We start from the raw sequence: 27,133 nt of genomic DNA on the forward strand, positions 1-27,133 counted from the left end.
AAGTCCAAGCTCCCTTATGCTCAACCGTCACTTCTTTATTTTATCACTCTCCTCTTAAATTTTACTAGAGGCAGTAAGAAATTTTTTTAAAAAGCAGTTTTTCAACACTCTGCTTGGAAACCTTAGCTAGATCCCCGAGTCCCTTACGTACATTTTCCACCTTTCACATTACTACGGAAACTCAGGTTTCTGAATGCCTGCCACTTGCTGACATGGATCTTTTCTCCTATACATAGATTCTAACAATTTTTCACTTTCTTTTAAAGCCTTACCAGTACCTACCTCATCAAAGCCCCAAATTATCTGAATAGTTGTTCAAGGCTAATTTTTTTACTATGTCTTTCCTCAGAATCCTTATGGATAGTTAGCTTTGTCCATGGCCATTTCTAAAGTCACCTCCACATCTTAAGGTCTGTGATGGGGACATTCTACCGGTGGTACAAATATCTGTATTATCTATTACTAGCTATGTATCAGTTATCTGTTGTTTCATACCAAATTGCTCCCCAATTTAGCAGTTTAGAACTAAAAAATGTTTATTACATCATAATTCCTGGAGGTCATGAATCTGGGGCCAGCTAGCAGGATGATTGGGTCAGGGTCCCTCATGATATTGCAATCAGTGGCAAAGCTTCCAAGTTCAGTCATGTGGGCTGGAGACTTGAGCCCTCAGTTCCTCCCTAACTGTGGGCTGGAGACTGCTGTTTCTTGCCAATGTAGCCTCTTCATAGGCTTCCCAAATGTCCTCATGATATGTCTGTCACCTAGTTTCCACGAGAGTGACTGATGCCAGAGAGTAAAAGAGGGGGAGAGAGAGAGACGCCAAGCAGAAGCTGCAGTCTTTTTTGATCTAATCTTTGAAGTCACGCACGCAATACCATCACTTTGCCTTGCACTATCAGTCTCAGAGACCAACAACCTTGGCAAAATGTGGGAATATGTGAGTATTAAGCTGAGGAGGGCATTGGGGGTTATTTTCTAGGCTCATTACCACGCTCAGTAACACTGAACTCCTCTCCAGTCTTAAGGGGCAAACCCAGAGCTTTTTTTTTGGTAACCTTCAAAGCAGGACCTTCCCACACTTACTCAGATTTCTCCTGTGGCAGAACGTCTGGCACGGAAGACACTCGATGGACGTCAATGACTCATTTTACGGGTCATTGAATTTAATGGTCAGATCTTTTTACTTTTTATTAATGATAGTTTGTTCTCAGAACATTATTATTTTTGAGGATAAAATGCCTGGCAGCTATCAGAAAAGCCAAGCCTTTTTATAAATAGAGATTCTGCATCAGTTTTCACAAGAGTCAATGATAATGTAAACTGGCATCCCATATAAATATTAAATACAGGCTGATTTCCCTCCTGGTTATATGCACTTAGATGGTCCCGAGGGTTTGCTTTAGAACTCATGAAGCATAGCTTTTTAAAAGCAGCTGCCATTTTTATGAGAACAGATTCTATTTTCCAACATAATAAGCACTTGAAAAGAAAATTGACATAGGCCATGTTATGTGTACAGGCGCCGAAATATTTTGGTTTAAGAACTCTAAAGATAATCAGTGTTATTTAGTACATTTTAAATGAAAAGTGTATATTTTGTAAGTTCTAAGATAGCTAGTAATATTTTAAAATAAAATAGCTTCCCATTACCTAGCAAAATTTAAAAATAAAATAACTTCCCATTCAGGAGCTAGCTAGGATATGAATTACATCATGATTCCAACTTCCTTTTTGATTAGTGTCTCAGGTCCCCGATCCCATAAAGGTAATCAAACTATTGGCATATTTAAAACTTGGTTGGATGATATCCTGGAAATTATGCTAAATAAAAACAAATACAAATTTAAAAACCTCAAAAGTTCTTACATACTTCATTATTTCATTCCTGTAACATTCTCAAAGTGACGAAATTGTGTAGATCAAGAACAGATCACCGGTTGCCAGGGATGTGACGGTGGGTAGGGCAGGCTGGAAAGGGAGAGCGTTAAGGAGTCCTTTTGCAGGGACATCATTGTAACTTGATTGTGGCGGTGGCTGCATTCACCTACAGATGTGGTAAAACATCACAGAACTACACACACACACTCTCTCATACACATACAAATATGAGTGTGTATAAAAATTGGTGAACCCCAACTTGGGCCTCACGGACAGAACAACGTCAGTCTCAGGTTTTGGTTTTGGACCTGTAATAACGTCACACGTTGTCTCTGGGGTGGGGCTGGGTCAAGAGTACGCAGGGCTGTTCTGGACGATGATTCCAGGTCCTATGACTCAATCATTATTTCAAGGTAGAAAGTTAAAAGAGAAAATAAACAAACTATTAAATTGATTGCTATCAGAGTGGACATTTTTAATACTGTATTGTACATTCTTTCATGGGGATATATAAGGCCCATCATTATCCAAATTCAAGGAGAATTAAACTAACAATAAAATAATTTAAGTAAATTATAAATATATATTAAATAAATATATTTAAAACACTAGCAATTACACCCTGAGACTGATAAATGAGAATGCTGCATTTAATAACGTTAACTTATTTATGACACTTATTTATATTACTTTAATGAAATAAAGTCTGCCTTTAAGTTTCAAATTACATTATCATTCTTATGCAGATTAAAAGTATTATTTTTCAAGGTTGTAAAATTTTAATGTCACCATATTTTTCTACTATTACATCATCAAAACCAAAGGTATGCAAAACCCCTGTCAATGTTTAAGAATTTATTTAAAAGATAAATATCATGGTATTGAACATTAAATTGAATTATTGAAAGCATGGAAATATGGGGATGGCGACTAGCACTGTTATACTTTTTTTTTATTATTTATTTTTAGGGAGGGAAGGAGGGGGAGTGAGAGAGAGAGAGAGAAAATGAAATCCATGTGCGGTTGCTGGGGGTTATGGCCTGCAACCCAGGAATGTACCCTAGCTGGGAATCGAACCTGGGACACTTTTTTTTTTAATTTTTATTATTTAAGCACTGTTATATTTTAATCTCCATGGTTTTGTTTGCTTTTAAATCAGCATGGCTATAGTATTCTGGAGCTTTATCTTTTTATCTAAAGTTAAACTTTTTAAGAAAAACTTTCATAGTTAATTAATATTGCATTTAAATATTGAACGTTCTTATATCGCACCATTAATTTTTCTCCTGAGACTTTCAATCATTTAAATCAAAATGCATATTTAACGACAAATTGTAAAATATTAGAGAAAACAGAGTAGTTAAATTTCCATTGAATTGTAGTGCACATTTCATTTTTTAAATACTGACAGAGGTAAAATAAAATATTTTGATATTTAAGTGTTTTTAAAGCAGGCATTTATAGTTCTAATATAAATTATGTGTGTTGAGCATTTTGGTTTTTTATTCTCATTTGAGGGCATGTTCACTGATTTTTAGAGAGGGGAGGAGAGAGAAAGAGAGAAAGAGAAAGGAAAACATTAATGTGAGAGAGAAACATCAATTGGTTGCTTCCTGTACACGCCCCAACAAGGGATGAAACCCGCATCCTACGTATGTGGCTGATTTGGGGTCAAACCTGCAACCTTTTGGTGCACAGGACAATGCTCCAACCAACTGAGTCACAGCAGCCAGGGCAGCATTTTTATTTTTATATTAAATGGACAAGTTGTCAAGTTCTACAAAATGCAATAAGGCATTAAACTTAGATGTGACCATTATAAAAGAAAATGCACAATTTCCCAGTTCTATAAATAAAGAGAAAACTATTAAACTATTAAAAATAGTTTTAGAAACTGTTTTTCTAAAACTAAAAATAGTTTTGAGAAACTATTAAAAATAGCAAATATTTATTATAGTTTAAACAAAAGCTTAAAAAAATCTCTCCATGAAAAACAAAACAGACAAAATGGAATGAAACGACATTGAAAGAGATTTTCCTTGGATTTTTTTTGTAGACTACAATAATTTTAATGGTGTATTATTTGTGTACCAATTGATAGCGCACTTAATAATAGACTCAAACAAACAGCTCAGAAACATATTCAAATATACAATTTAGAAACAACTTAATGTCAAAATAAATCCATCACAAATATTTAGGAGGAAACTGATTATTAAGTAAATGATGTGTAGGAAATTGGTTATTGTTTGGAAGAGGAAATATTGAAGCAGAGGCACATAGCTTAGTATTTATTGAAAAATTGACAGATGGATTAAACTTTTCTTTTAAGAAGAATAAAAGGATGGTTGCATATTTATCTAACACTATAGAGGGCTGCTACTCATATTATGCCAGTGTGATATTTAGAGGGGGCAGGGAAAGCCATAACCATACTTGCACTTTGAGCAATGTTGGCCTTCAGCAGACATGAAAATTTCCCTGAGCTTCTGAGTATCTTACCTAAAACTTCTTCATCAGTGCAGAGGCTGCTGTGAACAGTCTAAGAGGGATCTTGGGGTGTATGCTACAACCCGAATCCTGGAGCTCTAGCAGAAGCATTTCCTGATTTTTATTCCTCCAGTCCTTTCAACAATTTTATTTGCATCTACATCTCTGCATTACAACTTCCTTATTTGGTATATCTAGATTGGTTTCTATTTTCTTAACTGATCCTGACAAATGCCGTGATCATTATTTGTATATAAGGTTTAAAGTGAGGTAGGAAAGTGTAGTCAACAGTTTGAAATGAAATGCTAGCTCCAAGAAAATGAAAATACAGTTTTACTCACTTTAAGGCCTAAGTGATTATTTTATGAAACATGATTTATTCACTTTATTTTCACAAATTCCTGGCATGCCTATTTGCTCAGCGGTCTCTAATTTAATTTTAGATATTCGATACCTGAAAGGGCTCAGTTATACAACTGCCTGTACAAATTATGAGCAAAAGCAATTTCAAATGTGCATTGAGTATATCTCACTATATAAAACCTGGGATTACCCTGTCAAAATTGGCCTACCAAATTTAATGTCCTCTTCGAACTTTAATACTGCTCTCTCAAAAAACATAAATCTGCTGATAAAATATAGGGAAGCAATATTGTCCTAGTGTTTTCCTTCCTAAAATATATTACCTCATGTTTGTAGAACTTCTATTTGTTTAAAATGAATGTTTACTTTCTGGACTTCTATGACTTTTGTACAGGAATTTGGTTTTAGCTGTCAAATACTTTAATTTTTAACTTTAGAAATGTTTTGCAATATATTATAATGTGAATCTTTATCAATGATCATTTTTTATGATTGATTGTTTTAAAATGATTGCATTGGATGATACCCCATTTTGCATACCCATAGGTAATGACCCTAACTGAGCAGGGGTGTCCAATCTGCAGCCACAGGCTGCATGCGGCTCAGGATGGCTATGAATGTGGCCCAACATGAAATTATAAATTTACTTAAAACATTGCTTAGTTTCATTACTAAATATTACTAAGTTCTATTACTTAGATATGTACATTTTCTATATTAGTGATAACAAACTTGGGACCTGCTCAAGGATTTTAAAAGATTATCAAGAGGGCTGCCACATAATTAGGTTACTATGTGAGGACTTTTTTTGCTTGTCTGTGGTGGCAGATACCATGAAAATTGTAGACAGATTTTTTTTTTGCTCATTAGTTTTCATTAGTGTTTGTGAATATAATGTAAGAAGAGCCCAAGACAGCTCTTCTTTTTCCAGTGTGGCCCAGAGGTGCCAAACATTTGGATGCCTCTGATTTAGAGGATGAGCTTTGGGCAAGTCTACCAAACCCACGGAATAGTGTGCCAAATTTTCACCGGCATGAGCTGTATCATATATGACTAGTATTCAGTTTTGCATGTGAAATGCTTCTTTGTAAGTTTAAAATATCCAAGTAGCTAAAGGGACGAGGTAGCTAAAGTGATTCTCTGGGTCCAAAATCAGCGAGTCTGAAAATTTAAGATCCTCACAAAAATATAAGTAAACTTAATCTGAAACTTAGACTCTGCTTCTCATGCAACTTGGAAGAATGAATTCATTCTGCTTGCAAATTCTTCTTGCTATGTTATCCTAGGTAAAGTGTACTAGTGTATAAACTAACTAGACAGAACTTTAATTTTTATATCTTTTCCAAAAGCACTTAACATTGAAAAATAATTAGGAATATGCTCAGAATACAATCTGAGTATGGTGAATATTAGAACCACAATTTTGTACATTAGATACCACAAATTTTGAAAATTAGAATCACATTTTTGGTAATACGAATGTTTGTAGTGAGTGAAAACCTGGATTTGCAGCTTCTATGATACAAGGTGGGAAGAAAATCTGGGTACCCCTCAAAACCTGTGGCTTCCTCATTTGTATATTTAAGGATACACCAGAGGAAAAATAATTAAATATAATTTGATACCTATAGGGTATCAAACTCCTAGGTAGATTAACTGAGTTTAATTCGCATGGAGAACTAATTTTCTAAATTTACTAGAGTAAATTTAGAGTACTAAATTTACTAAATTTAGAGTATAATAGCAGTTTACTCAAACTTATGTCTTGTTTGTTTGCTTTTTTCATTTGGTTTTTGGCCACCTTTCCTAGTTTCCTATAAAGTTCATTGTGTCCGCATGACTAAACTGGATCAGCAGAATCTGCATATAAGTGTAAAGGTGATGTGTGTAATTTCCAGTCCAGGTTTTACATTCTCATAAGTCTTTTTCTATGACCTTTTGTTTTTTCCAATTTCCGATTGGAATAGAAACTTCCAAGGAACCCAGGAAGCCATATTTTGAAAACAGTAGCACGCTGGTCAGCCAGGTTATTGGACCGCGGGGAGAACAAACCCCGACACATTCACTCACAGAGCACAAACACTGATTCAAGTTCTTCTGGGCTGGGACCCCACATTTTGTTTTGTTTTATTTATATTTGTTATTGCAGCTATACCACTCCCACTATTTAAGTTAGTTAAATGAATTTTATAAATTCCCAAACTTGGTAAATGGAAGAAAGGATTCTTGAATCTAAGTCACAGAGTCTTAGGTTCCAATTTCTCTGTACTGCATAGCATGCTGTGTGTGTGGTGAGAAACACAAATACGGCAGGATCCCTCTTTTTCTGATCCACAGCTGCTGCTGAAGAGACTGATTTATAACCAAAGGGCCTTTGTAAAGTACACACATATTTGCAAAGCTGTTCTTTCATTTGCAAGCTGCAACTGCTACGTGGCACTATTTACAACTCTTTTAGCACTACTTTGCTTTGTAAAAAGAAAGTAACAATGTGGTGCTCTTAAACATTATACCCTAAGGGTCTTGTCCTTACCCTCTCTCTTGCCTTGCAAATCCTTCGTGGTATCATTTTGTTGTATCAGTGTCATTAGGTGTTCACCTTATGAGGGCATGAGTTTGGGTGGTGCAGGTTCTCACGCGAGAATAACTTCCTGGACCAGACAGCTACTAGTAGTGTTTCTTCGTGCTACTAATCTACATAACACACTTTTCTCTTTGACTTTCATGTGCATTTCTTGAGTAGGAGATTACACCATTTATCGTTTGCGTGGTGAAAAGTAGAGATTTTTCCCAAATAGGGAAGATGAGTAGGTTTTCTATCATTAATACAAAAGTAAAAATAAAACAATAGTCTTTAAGCCCCTATTTCTTAATGATACCTCATATAAGAGCTTAAGAGCCCAGAAGAATGTGTAAACAAACTGTGTCACTTCTACAGTAACTTACTACTTCGAGCCTAAACCTTGTCAATTCTTCACAAATTTATTCTTCCTTTGTCTAAAAAGTATAAAAGCTGCCTGCTTCATTCACTTCTTTGGTCACATATTTCTATATATTCCCATGTATAGATATTAAATTTATTTTTCTCCTTTTAATATGTTTTATGTCAATTCAATTATCAGACCAACCAAAGAACATGGAAGAAAAGAAGGGAAAAGTTTTCCTCCCCTACCATACTCGTCTGCTAATTACATTATGGCCAGGTTCCCTGGGTCAGTCGATCATGGAGGGATAAATAGCATGAGGCAGGATGAGAAGTTAGAACTGTGCAGGAAAAATGTGGGAAAATACAGATTTGAGATTACAGAATTAATCAAATATTTATTATTCATGTGGCTTCTCTGTTTACTCAGGGTGTATGGCGTACAACACTGTGCTGAGCGTCTAACAGATTTTTACCATATTTATTCTGTCCTTTCCCTGACTCCATCTTGGCCCCCACAGAGTTGCAGTGAAGACGGTGATAAATATATTTACCTTCCAGGGTCTCATATGCAGAATTTTAGTGGCAAAAGTGTTTTAATGAAATCTGTTTAAATTGTTATCAGAAAATAAGTTACTATTATGTATTTGCACTAGTAACATACAATTATCAAATACATCAAATAATTCTATAAGTTTCTCAGAAATTGATTAATTTATTCTGAAATTAAGCTGTGTAGGTCTGATAAATGCTAGTATTCATTCATAAAATATTGCTAAATTAAAAATTTTATTAATAAAAATAGCAAAGTGTTATGTTCTTAAAACATATTCATTTGAAAATTAGATGGTAAAGCAATAAAAACACTATTAAATAAAGTTAAGATGTGTTATAATTTAGGAATTCAGGTTTCTTATTTAGGAAATTAGTGAAGTAAGAAAAGACAAAAATGCTAGGACACATGCCAAGTAAGTTAAATGGTTCCATGTAGTTAAGTTCATGTACACTCAAAGGTTCTTAAATGGTTACATATAATTAAACTCATATATACTCCAAGGTACCACTTTCTAGGAATCTTACTAAATGTCAAGTTTAATTATAAAACTGAAGAAATTGAAAACTATTCATCAATATAATTTTTGAGGCTTTCGAGAATTTGAGAATCTCTTAAGTCTTACTTAAATCGACTTCGTTACAATTGTTAATGCTAATGCTTTAGTTCTCAAAAAATGCATTTACTACTAATATTTTCAATAATGTTTTGAAGTGAACATATGGCTCCAAAAATTTTGGTCAAAAAGAACACCGAAGTAGAATAGCCTGTGGAGAAAAGATTAATCTGTCCTCAAAATTTTATGATAAAATATTTCACAGAGGCTTTTTTTTTTTAGATTTACCATTAGTTCAGCAATGCACACATGGGAAAAAAAAACTAAGAACTTACATGTATTAGTTATCTTTTGCAGTGTTAACAAATTACCACAAATTTAGCAGCTCAAAATGACAGCGATTTTCTAACAGTTTCTATAGCCCGAGAGTCCTGGCATGGATTAGCTGGATCCTCTCTGAGGCTCTGATCAGACACGGAGGGTGATAAATCAGCTTCTTTCTCGCATAGTTTGTTTGAAAAATTAATTTCCTTCTTTCTAGGGGACCAAGACCCTGTCTTCTTATTGGCCATTGCTTAAAGGCCACTCTCAAAAATTAGTGGTCATCTTTGATTCCTAGAGTCCCCATAATGGTCGATGACTTTATCAAACCAGCAAGAAAAGTCCCTATGGTGAGCCTGCTGGCAAGACGCCCAGTTATATGGTGTGCCACAATCATGGGACTGACATGTCATCACCTTTGCCATAATCTGCTAGTAAGCAGAAAGTCACAGGTCCAGTGCATGCTCACAGAGAGACAGCCAGATGAAAAAGTAGACTTGGGAGATTGTGAGATTTTGGGAGAGGAACAAACTTTCTTCTGCCCTCAAACTTCTGGCTGCTCTCATAATCAAATAGACATGTGACAGACTAACAAGATAAAAATAACCAAATTTAATGCAAACATGTATGGGAACTGTACATACATGAGAGAGTCAGAGACCCCACCTGCAGGAGCGGTTGGATAGAAAGGGGGACTGAAGTGTATAAGACATCCAGAGCTAGGGATGACCTAAGGTGCCTTGGGGGCTTCCAGAGGTCATTGCAGCACGGTAAGAAGAACAGACATCTAATAAGTAGAAATTTGTCCTGTCATTCAGATAGATGAAAGGAAGTTATCTCTGACAATCTTTTATGGGCAAAGTCTCTTATTTAGATTCTTCTAGATAGTTAATATGGAGTGCCAAAGTTTCTCTTGAGCCTGTGACTAAGGTTGCTGTTAGCTCAAAACAATCCGTATACCAGAGGCACATCTTGGGGTGACTTGTTTTGCACCCCCACAAGGCCAACCCACAATGTTTCTGCCAGATTACAGAAACAATGAAAGTATTAATTTTAAGTCAAATTGCAAGCCAATAACAATGAATTTTAAACTATTCCAGACATTCAGTTCTCTCAACAAATTGTCTTTTCTGACACATTCTTAGTGTAGATTTTGGAATACCATAATTTATCCATAATAGTAACTGAAGAAATTAATAAATGAAGAATTGAATGTCTAATTTAGTTTTATATATTCACCAAAATAAGATATATTTGCCCCAAAATAAAAAGTCACTAATGGAGAATATAAGCTTAATAGCTTTATTTTTCTTTTTTAATGATATGAAAAAATTGGTCCCTTTCCTTTAAAAATATATGGTATAACCAAATGCATATTATGCGCACCTAATGCATTCCCCCCCAAACTCACCAACTACATATAATTAAGATTTGTTTTTCAATTTTCCCAATACAGTAGATTAAAATGGATTATTTATGAAAGGCAGATGTATTTGCAAAAATGGGAACCTAGTTTCAATTAGACTATAAATAATGGTCTAATGACAAATAATTACAAATAATACAAATAATACATATAATAATATCAGCACCATATATATTAGTTTTGGGAATGATAGGTTTTAAAATGTAAAATGTGATTACTTACCAACCAAAGGATGAAATGTTATGGTGCAGGTGTAATTAAGAAAGCATTTTTATCTTCCATCTGTTCCAGATTTTTATATCCAAATGTCTTAGACTTCTGCACAATTGCATAACCCTCCATGTTTGCCAGTGACTCGCTCACTATAGATTGCTGTGAGAATTTATTGTATGGGTTCAAAAATAGATCTTTTATCATCTTTTGTGATCTTTGGTCCAGGCAAAGCTGCCTTTAGTAGTTCTGAGGTACAAGGAGCAATATTGGGTAGAATGCGTTAGGCAAAAACTTAAAAGAGCTTTTTTTTGTATCATAATCTATGTAGATACGGAGAGAGCTTTGACTTGTTCACATAAAATTGGGAACTCAGGGAATTTACTGACTTCAAGTCTGGCTTTCTTGTAAATATATAATTCTTTTTAATTTTGTGATTCTATTTTAAGTAAGGTAATAAATATTTTTGCTCTAACTTCTCAGGAAAGCATAAATTAAACATAGCTTATTATTTTCAATATTTAGAAATCAATATTAGCATGATGTTACTTTGAAAAATGTTAGGGAAATATGCACTATTGGCATTATTGGGTCGTTAAGATCTTCTATAGTCTCTTCCTGGCTTTCATTTTCTGCCTTTTACAAAAGATTTTTCAACTTTTGAACATTTGTAATTATTTTGGAATGTAACAGACAGTTATTTAATTGTTGTTTATTTTAGATATTAATTAGGATTTCTGCATTTCCGAATATGAATAAAATAACTAATTCAATGCATTTGATATATAATTTATACAAGTAAAATTATTCAAACTATCACTTTAAATTCAAAACAGGTAACAGCTAACCACTGATTTGAGTCTTTATAAACTTATTCAATGGAATTTTAAATGTTTCATTTTTTTTCCAGCCGTTCATTCCTTCTAGCTAATACTCTTCAGTGTCTCTCCTGACAGACTACATAAATCCCAGCTCGTTAAAATTTTTTCCCCATTGAGAACTTTTGCAAATCTGTCAATCTATTGTTACATATGCATGAGTAGCATCATACAAATAACTGGCAGAATCAACAGTGTCTGGAAATCACTTACTTTTTTACATTTCATCTACTCTAAAGATACCCCTTAAAATGTTTGTATGAAGTTCTTGTCATTTTCCCATTAAATATCTCACAATTCCATTAAAGCTTTCACACATGGTAGCCAGGCTATCATAGGCCTGACACACATGTTCTTCAAGTGAGGGTGACTAGACTAGAGTTTTGTTTGTTTGTTTGTTTTTGTTTTTAATTGTTTAAATTATAGTCATCATCTTTAGTAGCTATTGACACCCAGAAATATTTCGCATGGTCTCTCTGAGTACCATATCACTAACATAGGAAATGTTATTTCCATTTCTTCTCACAGTTACTGATAGTACCGGCTGAGTTTTGTATCCCACCAAGATTCCCACATTGAAATTCTAACCCCAAAGGTGACGGTGTGTGGACCTGGGGCTCTGGGGAGGCTGTTAGTCATGAGCGTGGAGCTGTCAGGAATGGGAATAGTGACCTCACAGTGGAGACCTCAAGTGCTCTCTCCCTCTTTCTAGCATATGAGGCTGAAGGCAGAAGTGAATTGTCTGCAACCTGGACAAGAGTTCTAAGAAAAGAAAGGGAAAATATGAATATTGAGAGGAATTATTTTGAAGACAGTAGTAGTAGTTTGGGGTTAGAAGGAAGCTGTGTGCCATAGTTAGTTGAAAACATGATGTCTGGCTCTTTTCTCATCCAAACATTTTAGTTTTTATTTGCCTGTGGGAGGTGGTTTACCACGGGATTATACAGTGTCACTGTATAGTCATTGAGTGATACTATTCTAGGCTCCAGTTAGTTTTCTCAATTGGTAGTCAAGTGATCTTTAAACAGTTTTCTAAGTTTCCTGAACTAAAAATTCATTCTTTTTAAAATGGAGAAAATAATCTTGATAAAAAGGTCTCTCAAAGTAGCATGGATGCATCCCTTCTTTGAACTGGTGGGCTCCACTCTGTGGGGAGTCAGCACATATCACCATTTAGTCTTTTAGGAGAATGTAGAAAAGTAACATGCATAGACTCTTAGTGCAGTGCCCGGCACACAGTAGGCAACACGTGGTGATAATGTTGATTTATTGACAGCTTCAAGAGTCGCTGTTACTGTGCTTCTTGAATGTTCCTATGGTCTCAGGAACTCTTTACATTCTTAGAAATTACAGTCTTGGAAATTACACTTCTTAGAGAAGCCAAAATAGCTGATGTTTATGTGCATGACATGTTCTAATATACTCTAAATTGGAACTTGAAACAGAAATTTTCAAAAAACTCATTCATTTTAAAATCACAGAAAACTTTATTACATGTTAGTTAACATGAATAACATACTTTTTTATGAAAAAAATGAATTTTACAGAACAAAAAATTAGTAGGAAGCCTTATTAGTCAGGTTTCTGCAGAGATGCAGACCCCATGAATTAGACATGTATATGTAGAGAGATGAATTATGAAGGAGTAACTGGTAGGATTACGAAGGCAGGGACGTCCCAGAATCTGCTGTCTGCCTGCTGGAGCCCTGGGAAAGCCAGTGGTGTAGATCCCTGTACTCTAAAGGCCTAAGAGACAGGAAGACCAGAGGTCTAAGTCTCATTCTGTGTCTGAAGGTTTGGGAACCTTTATAGCAATACCTGGCACGCTTGGGCAGCAGATGGATGTCCCTGCTTGTGCCAAGAGCAAATTCAGGCTTTCTCTGCCCTTTTGTTCTGTATAAACTCTCAGTGGATTGGACCATGTCTGTCCTCATGGGTGATGATCTTCATTTCTCAGTCTATTCATTCAAATGCTAATCTGTTCCCAAAACATCCTTACAGACATGTCCACTAATAATGTTTTACCGGTTTAGCCCAGTCAAGTTGACACACAGAAATGAGCCATCACAGAAGAGGCACAGCTTTACCATTTTTCTACCCAGATTTGTTTAACAGCTGGCTCAGTACCTACTGTTCAATAGAAATATAGCACAGGATACTGTTAAAGAACAAAAGTCAGCTGAGTAAATTTGAAAATCGATTTGGCTGTATTAAAGGATTTAGGAACCTCTTGTTCTGGAGGATATTAACAAAGGAAAAGGAAGAATTATTTTTAGACTAGGACATCTTTTGGGAGGAAGTGTACAAGAAGGGTTTTATTAAACAGATTGCATGTTTCTTCTGGGAGGTCAGGGAGACCCTGGAGAGGGCCCACGTGACAGATTACCTGTGTGGTTTTGACCATAATATTCCAGACTGGTGAGAAAAAAAAATATAAATAAATTTTGAACAACCAAAAAAAAAATAAAAGATTATATTTTCAGTAAAGATCAAAGCTGCAGTCAGATCACATATGAAGGCGTGGGCTTTAGCATGAGTATTGTTGTTTTGGGCCTTGGTCTTCTCTTTAACAATATAAATATTAGTACTATATATAATTTTAAAGTCTCCTGTAATCACATTTAAAAAATTCAACTTTATTTTACTATTATTTTATTTTCCCAATATATCTAAACTATATTCAGTTCAACATATACTTAGTGTAAACAATTATTAAGATATTTTACTTTTTTAATACAAAATCACCGAAATTCATTAAGTATTTTACACTTAGAGGTCATTTCCGTTAGGATTAGTCACAATTCAAGTGCTCAGTAACCACATGTAGATACCGTATGGCACTGGCCTAGTTCAGTAGAAAACGGCTGCATTCCACCTGGTATTGATATGCCTCCTCTACACTCATGAGAAAAATGAGAATGAAAAAGACAACAATTTATTTTAATCTCACAGACGTCCCTGAAATTGTCTCAGGGATCACTGGGGCTCTCTAGAGCATACTTGGAGAGGTGCTGTTAATACTGAAAAGGGGATTTGATTCTTCATTTCTAAATTTTGAAAGTATAGTAGAACATTTTTGTTCCTATTTCTTTGCCCATGCTGAGTGGTGCCAGGAATAGACTGAATTCCCTCTACTCTTCTTGCTCTCAGGAGATTCCCAGTCCTGTGTCTGGGAGTGAGAAGATGTATAACTGTCCGTCCTAGACATGTCCAGCTGCCTGAGTGACCTAGAATATTAGACAATTTTTTCATAAGGGTGCTGCCTCCTTCAGTTTACATTGGAAATGCTCATATCCTCTTAGATCTAGTCTAGCTTTTTTTTTTTAGAACTTGCCTGTTTTTTGTTATTTTTAAATCATTAGTCATTTTTAAGAAAGCCTAACCCCCATTCCATCTCTCCTGCCTGTTCAACTATCTGCCACCCAAGTGGGAACAGACAAGGGGCCACTCTCTGAAGAGTTTAACCTTCATTGTTTTGTAAAAGGGCATTGTGCTAAGTGTAATAAGTTAAGGAGAGAAAGATAAATACTGTAGGATCTCACCTACATGTAGAGTCTGAAAAAAATAACAAAACAAAACAAAAATAAATAATTGAGCTCATCGATGTTCAGAACAGCTTGGTTGTTTCCAGACGCAGGGATTTGTGGGCAAGAGAAATGAGTCAAAAGGGTCAAAATAAATAAGGAGAAGTAATGTACGGCATGGTGATTGTAGTTAGTAATACTGTGTTGCATATTTGAAAGTTGCGACAAGAGTAGATCTTAACAGTTCTCATCACAAGTAAAAGACCTTTTTGTAATTACGTAAGGTCACACAGGTTGACTAGACTTATTGTATGCATTTCACCATGTATGCAAATAGCAAAACATTATGTTATACACCTAAAACTAATATCATATTATGTCAATCATAGCTCAATAAAAAAGCATGAAAGAAAGAAAAAGAGTTTAACCTTCAATTCAATGTTCAAAGTGTTGACAGAAAAAAATATCCAAACCTGAAAATAATTTTAATAAAAACTTGTTTGAGCCAAACAAAGGATGCAACTGAAGGCAAGATCTTAACAGATGAAGAAAAATGCTTCTCAGAATGACAATTTACAGCTTCTATTTTTAAAGATTTTATTTATTTAATTTTTGTAGAGAGGGAAGGGAGGAAGAAAGAGAGAGAGAGAGAAACATCAATGTGCGGTTGCTGGTGGCCGTGGCCTGCAACCCAGGCATGTGCCCTGACTGGGAATTGAACCTGCGATGCTTTGGTTCGCAGCCCGTGCTCAATCCACTGAGCTACGCCAGCCAGGTACAGCTTCTTTTGTGCATCTGGACTTCAGAACCTAAGGAAGGTTAAATGAAGGTGGAAGAGGCCCTGGCCAGGTAGTAAGTTGGTTAGAGCACTGTCCTGATATAACAAGGGTGTGGGTTTGACCCCCGGTTCAGAGCACATACAAGAGTCAACCAATGGGTGCATAAATAAGTGGAACAGCAAACTGATGTTTCACGCTCCCTAAAAATAAATAAATAAATGAAGTCAGTTAATAACACAGATGGGCATTTCAATTCCAGGTGATTCTTGGGTGAACTGGGTGTGTGGTATGAGGGAGGCATTGCTGTCAAGTCCTTTTACTGGAGGACTGTTGACCTGAACATAAAAGGTCAAAGTGAGAGACAATAAGTGTTTATTTGATGTTCAAAAGGATAGCTGTTTGGAAAGCACTGACTGGTTCAGGCTGAAACCCCAATGGTATTTTGATGAGGAGCTGAAGACATTGGGTATTTCTGAGACCATGAAGGGGAGTAACTACATGAACAGACAAGGCATTTCTGTAGGAGTTAATAAGCTAAGGAATGGATTTCTATAGGGGCAGATAAACTGCTATATGATACAAATTCTAAAGATTGTCTTTAACTTTCAGTCCGACAGTCATAACAAGCAGTTGTTCAGGACACAGTGCTCCTTGAGGCCCCGTCCAAAGGTTATTTTTAAGCCCTGTTTTAACATTCTAAAGGTCTGAGGGGTAATACATCGAGGCTTTTCCTCCGGGATGGCAGCTCCAACTTCGCTTTGACATTTTGAAGTGGCTCACTTTATATTATTTTTTGCAGGACTAATTATTATTTGTCTTGAGAACATGCATGTAATGGGTTGTACTTGCTTGGCTATTAAAAGGGTATAATTTTTTTTGTCTTTAAAATATATTAAAGGCAGATTGTTTGTACTAACACTACATTCTGATTTAGTGCTTGTTTAATATGATGGTTTCTTTTCTTTTTTTACTACCTTTGTTAAGAAAATGGATTTTGGGTGGGAGGGAATACTTTTAATTATATTTTCTCTATACTTCCTGTCTTCACAAGGAGAGAGAGAGAGAGAGAGAGAGAGAGAGAGAGAGAGAGAGACTTAGTTAGTTATAGGTCAATACAAACATAATATTCAGCACCGTGTGTGGTTGCTACCGCCTGGCTAGCAGGCAGCACAGACGTGAACTGAGTCCAGGACAGCCCTCCTGCTCTACTTGTCCTTGCACAGAGGTGGCCGCCCAGCTCTGCAGAAGACAATCTGGGCTCTTACTGACAGCCTGCAGTGTGAGTGAGAATACGAGGCACAGTATGGCATAACATGATAGTTCTAAAACAACTGATTCACAGACAAAATGGGCAAACAGATTTCTCAAGTTAGAACCCGTTTCCTAAGTGAAGCCAGCCCCATGTGCACTGTTCCAAGTTGAAGAAAGTTACCACATCATTGTGAGAAGCCAGCTTAACATGGGAGAAATGGGTGCCAAGGTTGAAAAGGCTGAAAAGTGAACGTACATCATTTGATACTGTGGATAATGCACAATGAATAATCATTTCAGTTGAAACGACTAAACTGCCAGATGTCTACATATGTGTATAAAATATATGTATATAAATATACAAATATTCACAGACACACACATTCACACATAATACTTTATTAGTTTGATTTAATTATACATTCAGAGAATTGCAAGGACGGAAACTAAACTGAAAGCAGGAACCGTGGAGGTTCCACAGTAGAGCTGACTTCCAACCTGTTTCCTCACCGAGCCCTGGAGACCAGGAACTGCCCTTCGGTCACTGCACAGGGTTGTAGGGCAGGAGATGAAACTTGGGGCTCAAGCGGATGAGAGACTGAATAAGCTAACTTTGCATAAAACTAGGGCCACAAAGGATTACATCCTATGTGTATAGGTGACCAAGAAATTATCCTCACCATGTAAAAGGAGATGGCAAGATTTGTCTGCCTTTAAATGATTAAAGACAGGATGGGGAGAAAAATTCTCCCCAGAGAACTTAGAATCATAAGTGAGCCCCTCTGTGGGTCCATAATCCACAATACTTCTGTGAAAGCCCTCAAGAGAAAAATTTGTCTTCAGGCAAGAATCAGTATCAAATGTAAATTTTTTCTAGGGGGAATTAAATTCAAGTCTAGCCACAAATGGAGATAAAAATTTCAAGTAGAAGAAATCACTCACAGATAAAGAAATTATTTTAAAAAAACAGCAGAAAGAAAAATGAAAACAAAAGTAAAAATTATCAGAAACAAAAGCAAACGAACATATTTGAACAGAATCTGGATATTGGACTTATGTCATACAAAATAAAAATAATTAATTTGTTTAATAGTTTTGAATAAATTAAAAAGAAGCTTTCAGATGTCAATAAGGAAAAAGAAACAACAAAGAATGATCAGGCTGATACAAAAATGAACCAAATACACTTTATAGCCATGAAAAATATAAAAAGTAAAATAAAAATTCAGTTGGAGAACTAAAGAGTGTCATAACTGTGCTATTATTTCCATTTATTAACCCTGTGTCCGGTCACTTCACCGTGCCTCCAACTGTGGGTACATCTGCCTACCTGGCTTAGCGTTGCCTTGTCTGTGGGACTTGTCTTGGCTAATATATAAATGTTAACAGATGTGACACAAAAGAAGCTTTAAAGAGGTGTGCAAAATGTGGCTATACACACTAGCCAAATCCTGCTCTTGTACACATGAGAAAAGCATCTCCTAAGCGGACGTCATCACTACTTTCTGGACACCAGAATAAAAATGAGAGACCTGAACTGGACCACAGCCGGAGTGCCGCTGGCCAGCCAAGTTCAGACTAAATACCCCAAACACAAACACAGACACAGATACAAAACATAATATGCACAGATCTATAAAGATGAACATCAAAGTGTGTTAATGCTATATGTATCCAAACCTAGCTGATTAAAGGGTATGCTAAACAGAACAAAGGTATTGTTAAATATATTAGTCAAAATTCAATGTGGATAGGTAGAACGTGTTTTTGAATTGGAGAAATTAGGAAAAAAGATGGAGCTAGAGAGTTGACACACCAATAACAGTTAAGACAGAAAATGTGGCATAAGAAAATCCAAACAGTAGAGGATGATTGTGCAGAATATTTGTAAGGAAGCAACCTCTGATGTAGGATGCCCAATGAGTATAAGGAAGATAAGGAAAAAAGAAAGACAGACCTAGACACGTAATAGTAAATCAATAAAACACCGAAGTAAAAGATAAGATCTTTAAAGAAAAACAGAGAGAAAAGATAGATCACCTACTAATCAGTGAAAATTAGGCTGCTTGCTGAACTACCAAGGCAAGAAAGCAGTGGAAAGATGTTATTAATGCGCTGAGAGAAACTTTCAACCTACTCTCTTTGAAGAAAGAAGCTGAAATAAAGACATCTTTTGTATATATAAGCACAGAGGTGGTATCACAAAAGGTCCTGTGTCAAATAGAGCTGCAAGAATGCATTTTACTTAGAAGAAGAAAAATAATAACAAAAAATTCAAGACAGAAAATCTGAAATGCAAAATAAAATGACAGAAATATTGAAAGTTTGCAAGGTGGGGCAAAACTAGGTTTACAGTTGTGAGTATGTGATACACAGAGTTTATTCTTATATTATTATTTTTTATTATATCATTTCCCATACAAACAACTGTAAACCTACTTTTTCTCTACCCTGCCTATCTCAAGTCACTCACTGAATTTTCTACATTTATTTTTCAAATATTGGTTACACCCACGTTTTTTTGCACTTGGCTATTTTGTATAACTGCACACTATAATTTGTAGATCTTTTTCAGGGGAATGTCTTTCTTTCTACTAAACAACCTTTGAAATGACCACTAATTTTGTAAACTTCAAAAACCACCTTTTTTACCATTCCCAAGAAGTTTTTCCTTCATGCATTGACTGAAGGCTGATTTACTTCTAGATTATTGTTGTTGAATATATGGCTTTGTTTCTTAGGCTCATCTCTTTATTATAAAACTAGTTAATTTGTGAGTTTAGTAAGTCATCAAACTTTCTGGATTGGAAATAACACTCTATCCTATATTATTTTGTCATTACTCTTATCAATGTATGTGTTTATATTTGTAAAGTTTTACTATAATTTTGATAATGAGATTCAATTCAGAAATGCATGTATGTGGATCCACTATCTTGGAAGGAAAACATTCTTATTTAATTTTGTTCAATTGATTTTAAAGCAATTATTTATTTTGTATTACACATTTATCTCAAATACAAGATCATGTCAGAAATATTTATAGAGGGAGAATGTAGGACTTACCAATAACTGATCAAGTATGAGGTGTCAAAAGTATCTGCAAAAGGGCTTGCAGCATACATCATACTTTATGGTGAAACATTAAAACTTTCCTCTTATGATGGAAAATGAAATGAAGCTGCCCACTATTCCCACATTTTTCAACACTAAAGGGTGTTCTCATTCATTTCATTAAAGCAAAAAAATAAGTGATTTTAATTATATAATGTTAATATAAAATTCCAAAGAAATTAGAAATAAAATATTAAGTTATTTGGAGAGTGACAAGTATAATTTCAGAATCCATGTGCAAAAAATGACAAACAACTGCATTTCTGTACTTTCAATGACAGCTAGAAAACACACTTAAAATAACATTGATAGTATAAAGTGTCTAGAAATAAATTTAAATAAAATATTGATAAAGCATTTAAGGAAAGAATGATAAAATTCCACATAAAACATAAACAAAGACAAGTAAATGGAAATAGATTAAAAGCATAGACCTCAATCTTCAAATTTATCTACGGAGATAGCATTAACATGCAGTCTCTGTGAAAATTCCAGTTGTTTTAAAATACTTGATACTCTGACAGGATTTATATCGAGGAGCAAAGGTTAAAAATTCCAGGTGGTGAACACTCAATATAATATACAGATGATGTATTATGAATTTTATGCCTGAAACTTACATAATTTTATTAACCACTGTCACCCCAATAAATTCAATAGAAAAGATGAAAAGGATATTCAACATTAATAATACAGCAGCTGTTGAACTGACGTATTTCCCCAGGTCAGATTATCTAAAGAACATAGAAATCTGGTTTTATTTATAGGTGACTATCAAAAAAAGTACTGGTGACATCCAGCAAAAACTATCATCCATATGATGTCTATTTAGTTCACTGCAACAGAACCAGCCCTTAACCCAACCCAACTTGACAAGCATCTATGGACCCCTTTTACCTGGAGGCGATGCCTGGGGCTCTGGACAAGTAGGGCAGTTGCTGCGGGGGAGGCTTCTCAGATAAATAAGACCCAGATGTACCTTGAAGATAATATAATTTCAGAGGCAGAAACACAATAAAGTACACAGATCATATTATTATACTGGGTCATGTAAAAAATACCCATTCCAGAAGAAGATGCATGAGGATTTCTAAAAATATATCAAGATGAATATTGAAAGTAAGGTTACCAAATTATGTAATGAAACAGATACTGAAAACATGAGCAATGGTACAGAATCAAGAGGCCAGGGAGAACCTGGCACATATTTACATTTGGTTAGAGTCTGTTTCGAGTATTTATTATGGAACGGAAATGTACTCTGATATTTAGTGATTTAAACCAATATTCCCTTTTTAAATCTATGGTTGATCTAATTCTCCTGGTTTACATGGCACAGATGGAGGTGGGAAAATAACTGGACCGTCTGAAATATCCTCCCTCACTTGGCTTGAAGTCCGTGTTGTACGGTGACTGCTAGCTCAGCTGAGGCCCTCAGCAGAGAGCCTGGTCCATCGTCAAATGAACCTCTCTACGCAGATACTCGGGTTTCCTCACAGTGTCGGGGGGTCATGTTCCAAGAAAGTATATATTCATATTTCAAAATGAGGATGGAATCTGTAGACCTCTTAAAGTCCAGCTTGAGGATGGAACAGCAGGACATTCCTCCCATGTTGTTGTAAGAACAGCTCACAGGACCAGGTGAGATTCGAAGGCAGCAAAATCAGACCCTCCTTGATGGGAAGTGGAAAGGGCTCACTGGAGAAATGCGTGGGAGACACACCTGCAGCTGATTAACAAACACTGTGCACTTCAAAATCAAACTGGCGGTTGTGTGTTACTGGGAAAATAATGGCCTTTCAAAAATTGTGGTAAGACTACTGATAACTTCTAGGGGAGCAATGATATAAAGCGTTAGGACTTTGGCCTTAAATCTGTAATAAGACATCTAATGTGAGTGAAAAACAACATAAATTGAAAATATTTGTAACTCATGTGACCTAACAGAAGACAAGTAACCCGACATAAATAGAATTGCTATAAATAATTAAGAAACTGAATCAGAAAGTGGACAACAAAAATTTCACAAAAATGCAGAACAAATGGCCTGTAAATATGTAAATAAAAGAAGGGTCAGCCCTGGCTGGCGTAGCTCAGTAGATTGAGCTCGGGCTGGGAACCAAAGTGTCCCAGGTTCGATTCCCAGCCAGGGTACATGCCTGGGTTGCAGGCCATAACCCCCAGCAATTGCACATTGATGTTTCTCTCTCTCTGTCTATCTCCCTCCCTTCCCCCTCTAAAAATAAATAAATAAAATCTTTAAAAAACAAATAAAAAAAAGAAGTGTCGACCCCACTGGCAACCGTGAGAATGCAAATCAAAACTATAATGACATTCATCTTTATACTCACCATATTGATAGAAAAATCACAAAAGCCATATATTTACACACATAAGTTTAGAGATTTTGCTGCTTTCTATGATTTTTGTGGTTTTGGATCTAACATATAAGTCTTTAATCCGTTTTGAATTTATTCTTATGTGCGGTATAAGAAAGTGGTCTAGTTTCATTTTTCTGAAAGCATTTATTAGGCACCATTTGATTCTACCCAGAGTTTTGACCAAGAGATGGAAAAGACAGAGAGATTTGATCTGTATGTCAAGGCATTTATAGTTCAAAGGCTTCCTGATGTGTATCTTTTAGTTGCTTATTCCAGACATACACATTCTTAATCACTGGCCTTTTTTTATTCTCTTTTATTTAGTTTTTAATTCAAACCAGAGAATTCTTATCTGAACTCATCTCTTTCATGTAAGATTTTATCAAATGTAGTCAAATGAAAGCATTGTATACCATGCCACTCACATTCTGTTTTATAAACGCTCCTGCTAACTCTAGGTATTCATATGTGTAACAAATGTCTTCTGAATTATTATACTTTACCACTGTGTTAAATAGACTCTCATCTTTTCAGCTTCCAACAGCTATTTCCTCATTGTCCATTTGTATAATCCTGTAGGCACCAATACCTGCACTAACAAAATGATGTGTGGTAAAAATACACAAGTGAGAAAAATGATAAAGAATGAGAGGATAGTCAATAAAAAAGCAGAAGAGTGAGTATTTCGATGGGAGAGGAGAGGTGGAGGTGATAGGAAACCCACAGTGCATTTGTAAGATATGTGATAAATTGTCAACCAGTTGCTACATACATTCATTTACAATCTTATACACTTCTTTAAATTTAACTGATGTTTTCAAACACTATTTTGTGTGTTTGCTATAACTTTTTTTTTTCAGTCAGAAAATACCAGATAGCTTTCTTAGGCAGATCAAGCCACTACTATTGCTTCCAGAGGCTGACTTTACAGAAGATCAGTAAGGTAAGTATATATTACATATAAGGCCACTACTTGGAAAATATTCCTATTGGAGAGGCCGAGGAGGTTAAATATCAAAGTGAATTTTAAAAAAATCACTGGAGACATTTAGAAAGTGAGCTAGCATTGGGGTCTGAGTAGGAATTTACAGACCTATTAGGAGACAGAAAACTCACTTTGCTAGAGAAATAGGAGGGTTCTTCAGTATTCCAGCTTTGATTTTTGTCAAAATACTAGTGGCTGATGACACTGAGTGTTGAGCACAGTACAATAAAATATTAAGAATATCTTATATAACTGAGGCATAATAAAAATGCATTTGGTCTTTGTTTGGGGCCCTGGCACAAAGCTCCTAAAACCCTCAGAATGCTCTGAGTGCTAGGAGTATCTTTGGTTACCGCTGAGGAGCTCCTTTTGGAGCGCACCTGAGTTAACAGTGATCAGGTAACTTAGGGTGGGCCCCGGAGATAGCCTCAGAATGGGGAGAAACTCCCAAAAACAGTGACAAAGATTTATACGTGTTATTATATTTTTGTTGTTGCAGGCATCACGCTCTCATTGGGCGTATGCTACCCATGCATATGAAAAGGAAAAGGCTGAGATTTTTCGTTATAACCTGTAACTCAATTTTGGTTTTGTAAGTGGCAGAGCTCTTGTAAATCAAGTAAACGTGTACTCATGTGAAGTCATTCAATTGTCCATAAAAATAAACCTCTACTACTTGAGTAAACTGATTAAAATGTTGGTGTGAGCGCAGGCTTCTCTAACCAGCGCTGCAGCTGTTGCACATTTGAGAGTGAGGAAAGCTGGGAATACATGAGTGAATACAATGCTGGAAATATTTCCAGAGCCGGGAAGGCAGAAGCTCTAAATCTATAATTCATCACATAAAAATAATTTCTCTCACAGCTGAGAGTAGAAATGTGTTCTCTCAAATCAGTTCTTGTATTCAGAGTACAACAACAGCGGTACTGAGTGGTGTCAAATACGTAACGTGCCTTTTATTTCCTTTACACGGTGAATTTTGAAGACGTGGAAAGATGGCTTGCTTTGAGAGACAAAACAAACAGACAAACTGACATACGGGCATACAAAGAAAGATCATTGGTTCTCCCTGCTCCATTGTGGTATTAGTCATTTATGGTAATTTAACTTTTTTGATTGGTGCAAAGTGAAATCAGTGAAATCATTAGCAGAGCAGAACCACAAGGGCCCAAATGAAGGAGATGGACAATTGCAAACACTGGCGAGGACGCAGGACAACTGAAATGGCAAACATAGCCTGCAGAAGTGTGAATTGGAAGAACTATTCTGAAAAACTGTCATCTGTTAAGGCTGACATTTTCAAGGTATATGTAGAACTATAGCCTTCTAAGAATATAGCCAACATAAATGCATGTATGTGTGTACTCATTTGCATAGACATACATGTACCCATATAATAATGTTAATGACACCAGTAATCATTACAGTCTCAAACTGGTGACAACTCAAACGTCTAGTGTTGAGAGTGCGTAAATGGATAATGCTAGATTATCCACCTCACACCATTGTTTTCCCTCCACTGATCTTTAAGGCACACCAGGTGCTTCTCATTGACCTGCAAGTTTCGAGCTGAATGAGGAAGATAATCATTCCCAATGAAACAGATATACAATTTTAAGCAAGGAAAGAAAATATGAGTATACGGTTATGAAAAGTTATCATATGAAGTTATCAAGTTATCAAGAAAAGCATGTCTGGAATCAGATCTCCTGTTTTTAATTTCCAGTCTTACCATTTATTAGAGGTATGCCCGTGAACGTTATTTCACACCGTGTTTCCTCATTTGAAGGAGAGAGTCCACAAGAATTAACTTTTCCTCCCTGTACTCTTCAAAGAACTGTATATATGTATTAACTCATTTGATCTTTACAAGCACCTCCTGCAGAGGATACTATTCATATCCTTATTTTAAAGTCAAGGAGTACGAATCACAGAGAGGTAACATGACTTTTTCACCATCATACAAGTAGGCATTGGTAGGGCCAGGAAGAGATCTCTGGGGCAGAAACTTGCTTGAGCATCAAGATTGGAGGACGCCCCGGGTCCTGCAAGGGACGATGTTCCCATTGAGCAAATCTGGTCACACGGCGGGCCGTCTGTAAGGAGAGCTCACCTGGTGTGTGGTACTTCAGAACTCTGAGGGGAGCACTGGAGAGGGTTTGTGCATGTATCAGGCCCATTTAATTACAACTGTCTCCAAAATGTTTGGTTACCTAAGGAGCTGAAAGCCTCTGCTTGTGTCTGCTAAACCTGAGAGAGAGGGGAGGGGGAGGAGGAGGGAGAGAGGGAGAGAGGGAGAGAGAGAGAAAGGGAGAGAGAGAATGCTGTTTTATTTCATTTTGATTTCCGCTCTTGGACATTCCAGGGACTCTATCACAGCTTGGGTTTTGGGGGGTTTTTTTGTTTGTTTGTTTCTTCCTGGCCCATGAATCACTCTCCAGCTTCACCGCTTTCCGGTTTCTTATTATAGGATGACCAAAATGGGAAGCTTCATCACCTAGCAACCCTGTGGGCCTCCCCCACGCCTCTTCAAGATTGAGGGCACTAATGGTATACAGAGTTCCCTGGGAGGGGGACTGCAGGGACCTTTTCTTCCGTAATATGTTTCAGCTTATCTCCCTGTGTCTCCTGTCCCATAGCAACACTAATCAGGCTTTACAAAGGGATGTATCTACAGGCAGCCTCCACACAGGGTGCACATTGGAAACAGTCAGGTATTTGTGTTGCTACAGTCCCCTAACATCCTTGCATATGCCTATCAACCTCAAAAATAAAAAGCCAAAGTGCGTAGCAACGAGTGTTTATTCGGGGTAAAAAAATAATTATTCAGGAAGCACTGTTTCAGGGAGCATTCCATTTATGGGGTATTTCATTATGGGGTGTTCCAAATAGTGTTCTAGTATGAGGTAAAGGTAAGGGATATTTATAAGAAAGGGGAAATAATTGCACACATAGAAGAAAGGAAATTCTATAGGTACAAATAAACTAAGTTGTCCTTAAGCTATACATGTGGTACTAAAGAATGTATTTAATTTCCAGTCCCTGCAGTCCGAATGTCTGCTTTCCTACTAGCTTTGCAAAAGTTGTTTGGAATAGAATGCTGGTCTGGCTCAGTCCAAAGGTTATTTCTACCAGTTCAAGCATTCCGAACTTTGAGGAGTAAGTGGTGCAAGGCGATTCCTCTGGGATGGCAGCTCCAACTCCATTTTGAAATGGCTCCATTTATATCACTTCTTATATATTTAATATGCAAGGATGATCCTGCTTGGAATTCTGTAGTCCTTATACATACAGGTCAAACAATAAGACACCCTGGTTTAGAATGGGAAATAATTGATTTCTGGCAGGGCATGATGTCATTGTGTTTTATCCTGCCTTGGCAGGTATAGCTCAGTGGGTTGAATGCTGACCTGAGAACCAAAAGGTTGCTGGTTCGATTCCTAGTCGCGGCACATTCCTGGTTTGTGGACCAGGTTCCCAGGTAGGGGTATGTGAAGG

The 27,133-nt window shown here is 36.3% G+C and overlaps 1 long non-coding RNA gene across 1 annotated transcript; it reads left to right on the forward strand.

Annotated features, from left to right (window-relative positions):
- Positions 1-5,468: 5,468 nt before the first annotated feature.
- Positions 5,469-26,229, forward strand: LOC118499298. Its single transcript, XR_004901823.1, has 3 exons — positions 5,469-5,576; positions 13,440-13,445; positions 26,218-26,229. It is a non-coding gene; the product is annotated as an uncharacterized LOC118499298 (long non-coding RNA).
- Positions 26,230-27,133: the final 904 nt, after the last annotated feature.

Source organism: Phyllostomus discolor, chromosome 3, assembly GCF_004126475.2.
Source record: "Phyllostomus discolor isolate MPI-MPIP mPhyDis1 chromosome 3, mPhyDis1.pri.v3, whole genome shotgun sequence".
In the NCBI taxonomy this organism is placed as follows: domain Eukaryota; kingdom Metazoa; phylum Chordata; class Mammalia; order Chiroptera; family Phyllostomidae; genus Phyllostomus; species Phyllostomus discolor.